This window comes from Leptosomus discolor, chromosome 8 (assembly GCF_034619465.1).
Source record: "Leptosomus discolor isolate bLepDis1 chromosome 8, bLepDis1.hap2, whole genome shotgun sequence".
NCBI lineage: Eukaryota > Metazoa > Chordata > Aves > Leptosomiformes > Leptosomidae > Leptosomus > Leptosomus discolor.
Genome location: NC_141398.1, coordinates 16718948 through 16725371, shown reverse-complemented (window position 1 = coordinate 16725371; position 6424 = coordinate 16718948).

Below are 6424 nucleotides of genomic sequence, written 5' to 3'. Positions count from 1 at the left end.
TGAGAATTGTGCAGTATTACCTGTAGGTCTTGTTTGCTAGTCTCCTGTTCATACAGTCCCACGCAGTGCTCACCTATTGCACAGCAGTCTGCCACAGGCTTGTGTTCAGTTTATGTTCCACTGTAATCCCCAGAGCCTTTTCTCCAACAATTCCTAGCTATTTGGTCTCAATTTGTACACTCATGAAATTGATTATACCTGCCCGAGGGCAGTGCTTTGCACTTGGTCTTGACAAAATTTCATCCTCATTTTTTGGAAGTCTGTTTATCCAATTTGTCAACTTTAAATTCCAATCCTGCCTCTGGTATATTTGGAGGAAGGAGATAAGACAGTGATATCGTGAATATGGTCAAAGTAACCTCAGATCCTTAGGAAACTGGCAAAAAAATGCAACAAGAGGAGAATTCAAGCTCTGCCATGTTGCACCAACTCTTCTACATTTGCAGCAGGAGGGAGAAGGGCTGACTACAAACTTTGTTCAAAATCCAAAAGTTCACCCTCTGTCACAGTCAGTTGTAGTCGAGTCCTGCTTCTGCCCCTGGCTGCCCGTGCAGCCTGAGACTCTCCCAAGGATGTCAGAGCATGCAGAATTTGGCGGGTTGCACCCAGACGTGCTCCAGCATGCTCTGTCAGCATGTGCCTCCTCCCATTGATTTGAAGTCACTGAACTACAAAGCAGGGCCTGTTTGAAGCTAAGCATGCATTTGTTGCTTGGCTGGATCAGGGCCTTAACGTTTAGATAAGGTGTGAATTCTGTAAGATTAACTGCGACCAGGTTTTTCTGCCTCCTAGGAAGAAGGATAAACCAAGAATTTCTTGGTTTCACATCTGTATTGGGCTGACATGACAAAGAGAACTATGTTATAAAAGTTCACTACTGGCACTTAAGCAAACAGCAACGCACTCATGGTAAACATGCAGAATAAGGAGGTTCTATTTCTTAGTCTTGCTTTCAACAGAAACATTGTCTCATTTACAGGCAGGCTTGTATATTTGATAACAATTCCAGTATTTAGCAGTGACTATTTTGGCGTATTTGTTTGGAAGCCTCTAATAGCTTAGTCTGGTTGAGCTCATTTCAGACCTTCCCCTAACTGTGGGACCATCTGTTATCCACGACACTTTTTTTCTTTCCTTGATTGGTTTCACGCAGGCCCTTTAGTTCATTGTAAATTAGGGTTGTTTGGAGAAAATCATACTGTAATCTGCAGTTGTTTTTCTTTCCCCCACTAATTGGACAGAAAACATCCCATGATGAAGAACATTGTTGAATTTATCAGGCTTAGTGGAAAAAGCGGGTGTGGGGATTTTCTCCAATGCTGGAAGGTTTCTGCAGGTAAGCCTGTAAAAGCTGCAGAAGAGGGTAATGATTACAAGTCTTTACTGTCATCCTAGGTGACCTCCAGTATTCTTTCAATTAGAACAGCTGAAAATATCAAGACTCTCTTTAGTCATACTCTTGACCTTTTACACATACACATTCATACATATATATGTATATATAAACACTGACCTTTTAAATATATACATAAATAATATATAATTTATAAATATACCTTATATATATGTGTATAATATTAAAAAAAATCTGTCTCATTTCCTTGGGGATTTTCTTTTTGATTTAAAAATCTCTGGCTTCCAGCTCATACAGGTCATAAGCGAGGCTGGAGAAATATACGAGAAACAAAGACATATTAGAAAATTCCTAGGAGCCTCTTGAAAAATATCTCCAGACAGATGAACCTGGAGGCCTGTTGTGTTTCTGGAAATTGTGTTGGTTTTTTTTTTTTTATATAATTTCAGACTCTGAGCAAGAGCTAGAGAATGCTAGACTGAGGAATTGCTACTGTGGGGAAGATTTTTAGAAGAAATAGTTCAGAAACAGAAGAGCAATGCCAAGCTGAAGAAACCTTGCCTTGCTTCTGTTGTCATTTTGTCATAACAAACAGTGTCCTGTGAAATCCTCTGGGCTTTAAACAGTTCACATTTCAAATTGAGGAGAAAAAAAAAAAAAAGATATCTAGGAATAGCTGACAAGTTCTAATACCCTCTGTGTTGTCTGAAATAGTGTTGCAATAGGCCAAACAACTGACAAGCACAGGAGCAATCTTAATTTGAGATGTTAATTTTCAAAGCACAAAAGTCCACCCGCTGGCTGCAGGAAACGGGGTTTTTGCAGAATTGCTCGTGGCATGTTACTGCTGTGGGATTTGCCCAAGCGCAGCTGTTCTGCCTGTCCCACAGTGCCTTCAGTCTGAGTTTGGAACAAACTTTTCCAGTTGAAATTGTCGGTATCTATTTCACAGCCCCAGAGAAGAAAAATGCAGGCAAAATGCAAATGTCAGCTTGGAATCCTTTCCATTTTGACTGGGAGTAAGGCACTGCCTGGCTCAGGCTGGCTGGGGAGCCCCTGGGCAGGGGGGTCAGGGGAGCTGCTGTGTCTCTCCTGGCCACCCTCTTACAGCCAGACAGTAGGTACCTGCATGCAGCCCTGGCCTTTGCCATCCCTGTCTGCTCCTGGAGCCTGCGCAGGGCCCGGGAGACAGTGGGAGAGCAAGAGGAGAGCACTGAGCTGCTGGTGGGACAGGGATGGTTTCCAAGGTCTCTCGTGGGGTCGGGAAAGAAAACCCCCAAATAAAATGGGAAACGGCAGGGTGAAGGATGTCCTCCGGGTTTATGCCGGGAGGTGATTTGAGGGCTACCCCTGGTGATGCACGTCTTCACATCACCCCTCCAGAAGCGAAGGGCTTGTGCAACTGTTCCGTTACTGAAATATCACTGCACCCGTGTTGCTATGCCTCTCCCAGGCAGCGAGGCGTGAGATCCCCCACCGCTGCCGGCAGCAGGCGGGGACGCGACAAAGAAGAGCCAAGGTCGCAAGACAAAGCCGCGGACGTCTTGTTCGAGGAAAGGGAGCGCCTCGGCGCGCCCCGTGCCAGCAGCCGCTGCCGTGGGGCTTCGCTGCAGGTGGGCATAGCCCCACCTGGTGTCCGGCCACGGCAGGGGAAGCGTTTGCAGCGCTGTTCCCATCCCCAAACCTGACTCTGCTCTTTGTGCTTAACACAAACCCGTTCTCCGTGAAGCCTCCTGAGGTGCTTGGCGAGTACCACCACCGCCTGCCCAGGGCAGCTTGGCCTCTTTCCAGGAGCAGCGTTGGTACCAAACACTTTTTAGCTTTTCAGCTGCTGTGGGCAGCTGGGATTTCTAAGAAAGGATCGATTGGCATTTGGCTTTTACGCCAAGTATCACTTACTGGGGTAAACTGGTGGTCGCCTTCTCAGTTACCAGTGTGACCAGGCTGTAAGCAGCAACAAACCCGAAGCCTGCTTCCGCACCACAGGGTCATGCAGTAATAAACCACACCGACCCAGTTAATCAGGCTTGTATAAGCAAAAGGAGCCACAGCTAAGGCTTTTTTTAGTAACTGCATGTTTACAACTTGCTGCACTGCTGCCCTCACAGATCCCAGGGAGAGGAGGCAGAGGAGGTAGCAAAGGAGCTCTTTGCCTCCCACCCTGCAGCTGCTGCCTGGGTGATTGTACCTGAGCAATCCCATGAGGAACCAGGGGGAAGCCCAGGTACCAGGGAATGGGATCCTGAAGTTTCAGCTCTGGGGTTTATGTCTGCAACTAAAAAATAAAGCCTGGTTTTCAGGATCTTGCATTTTCCAGAGGTAAGCAGTAACAGCTGCTTTCTTCCAATACTGAGTGAGGAACTGTAAGAGCAGAGATAATGCTACTATACCTTGCACGAGTACCTGGTTTAAATCAGTGTTTCCACCTGACTCCTCTTCTAGTATCCTATGTAGCCACCTACTGCCTAGGAAAGGCAAGACTGAGTTAAGGTATCCTGACTTCTCTGGTGCATCTCCATTCCTGCAAGACATGTAAATATCCTTCCTCTTACTTGAGCAAGAACGAGTCCCTGCCGGGTTTGGGATGGGAGGTGCAACTTGCAGAACAGCTCCAAACACCCCAGAGGCAGCCACAGAGATTTTCAGAGGGAGCCCTTCCAGCCATGGGCTGTTGCTTATCCTGCTTATAATCACGGCCGTACCCATTAAGATTCAGCCGTTGGAGCCAGGAATAGACCAGAGTAATCCTGGTGCCCAGCAGCCTTAAAGATAGTTTCATAATCCACAGCCGCGTGTGTGACATCTTAATTCAGCTCATCCTGCACAGGGCATTGCCACACACAATACGTATGGGTACAAGCTGCTGCCCACCCGCCAAGGCACTGCTGTTCTGCAGCAGTCGCAGGGACGACCAGCTGCAAATCTGGCTTTTCCTACATTTGAGTTTGCAGCTTAAATGGTGTAGTTTTAAAGCAGCTCTTTTAACACGGCTTACAGCTCTGTGTGTGTATGTATTAGGTGGACCCTGGATTGATTATTGACATGCTTCTGCTTTGCTAACAGCTTTTGCTGATATGAATGGAGCTGTTGTCTTAAGATATGTCCTATTAGTGTTCCTGTATTGCTTCTGCTGTGGTGGGTGAGAGATATAGCTGAGGTGAGACACTTCACAGTGCATTTGACAAGCATGAAGAACTGCACATGCGAAGTTCTGCCTGAGTGTCTGGAAAGTGGAATAAACAACCATTAAAAGAAAATAACCTTATTCTTCATGCACACTTGCAGGGAAGCATGTGAGAGGGTGCTGTGTGCGTTGGGATGGGAGACGCGCTTGGTAAAGTGGGTGAAGGTGGGTGCTTGTCCTTTTCACTACAGTCAGGCCACTGCTAGCTTTGCAAGGCTGTGCCTTATTGTGAGAGACAAAGTGTGTGCTAGGGGACATGTAGCAGGACAGTTCAGAACTGCAGAAATAATGATGGGCTAAGAAAAACAGTGTGTTTTGCTGGACTGGGGAACATTTCTTGTTTGGAGGTAATATTATAACAGCACAGTGCAGCAGTTCCTGCATTTCAGTGAAGGTTTCGAATATCAGTGAACAGAATCAGAAAGCCCTGGGACTATGCAGCTGCTGACATGATGGATGGGGGTACTGAAGAGGTGGAGATGACGACAAAACCACGGGTCTGACTGTGGAGGAAATGGGGGAAAGCCTGCAAAGAAGTAACAGAGGATGGAAAGAAGCCTGCACCGAGCAACAGAGGGATGTGGAGACCACAGTGTGTGTGTGGTAAGTGCAGTACTTTAACTGCACACTCGTAATGACTCGTGTGTGTGCATGTGTAGAGTCAAGAGAAACTGGCTAAGATGTGGAGTCTGACACCAATCCAGGCACGCCCAAGATTGTGAGGTCTATTTCTGACCACAAGCAAGCAGCACTTCTGTTTTGTGTCTCAGCCGAGAGGTTGAGCTTCCAAACGTGACGCTGCTAGGGTGCAGTTTTTGTGCTGAGCCTGATGAAATCCCATCACTGATGAGCTCAGCAAATTCAGTGATCTTGAATTATGAGTCCCTGTGACAGCTAAAGTCACACTGTGTTTTCCCAATGGGCAATTATTGATGAGGAACTTCATTTCTCCCCTGCACTCGCTTTCTCTTTCTTTCCACCCCCAAGTGCTTGCGAAGCCTGAGATGGTGTGACCATCTGAGCATATGCCAATCTCTTCAAAGGGCATCTGTAATCCCCTGGGCTAATCCTCCTGCAAGAGGAAGGATGCTTGTAGGCAGCCTTGCAAATCCACAGCCAGAATATTAAGCTTGTTATAAAACCTGGCCTGTTGTTGCATCTGCTGACTCTTGTTTCCAAAGACATTGTTGTGGGTGAGTAAGTTTCTCCTTCCTGTGGACTTCCTTTGAAATGTTGCTTCAGGTTAAAGTAATATTGCTTGTTTCACACTCCCTTATGAGAAGAAATGGCAACACCTAAGGAGAGCTATCATTATTCACCGCACTAATAGTGCTCAACATGATAGGCCATATTTTCAAAGCGACCTCTAAAGCTGTACAAGTCTGCAGATACAGCAAAAGCAGGCAGCTTGATCCATGTGTCCGGACACCAACTGCTGCCCCCATGCAAGTGAGGATGCCCCAGGGACTGGGGCATACACAGGGCCCCCAAGGGAGAAGCTGAAGTTCCCTGTACCAGCACAGAGTGGGGCAAACTTAGGGCATGCCCACACGGCAAATGCAAAGGGGACTTTAGCACTAGCTGCAACATACACGTGACTTCCGTGTTGCTCTAAAGCTTTTGAAGTGGCGAGAACACTATAAGGCCGGTGGTATTTTGGCTCTCCCTTGCCATGCTCCATGTGGGCTGGACTGTGGAAAGACTCCAGCTGGCTGTGGTGCAGTGATGTAGGGCTGGGACTCAGCTGGCTCACGTGGCAGCGTGAGGTGCTTCAGAGGTTGTGGGTGGCACAAAGGGAGGGATGGCATCTCTTCCCTGGAAGGCACTTCCATGTGTCCCATTGACAAAGGGTTGGGTGGGCAGCAAGGGGATGGCCCGCTCCAGCT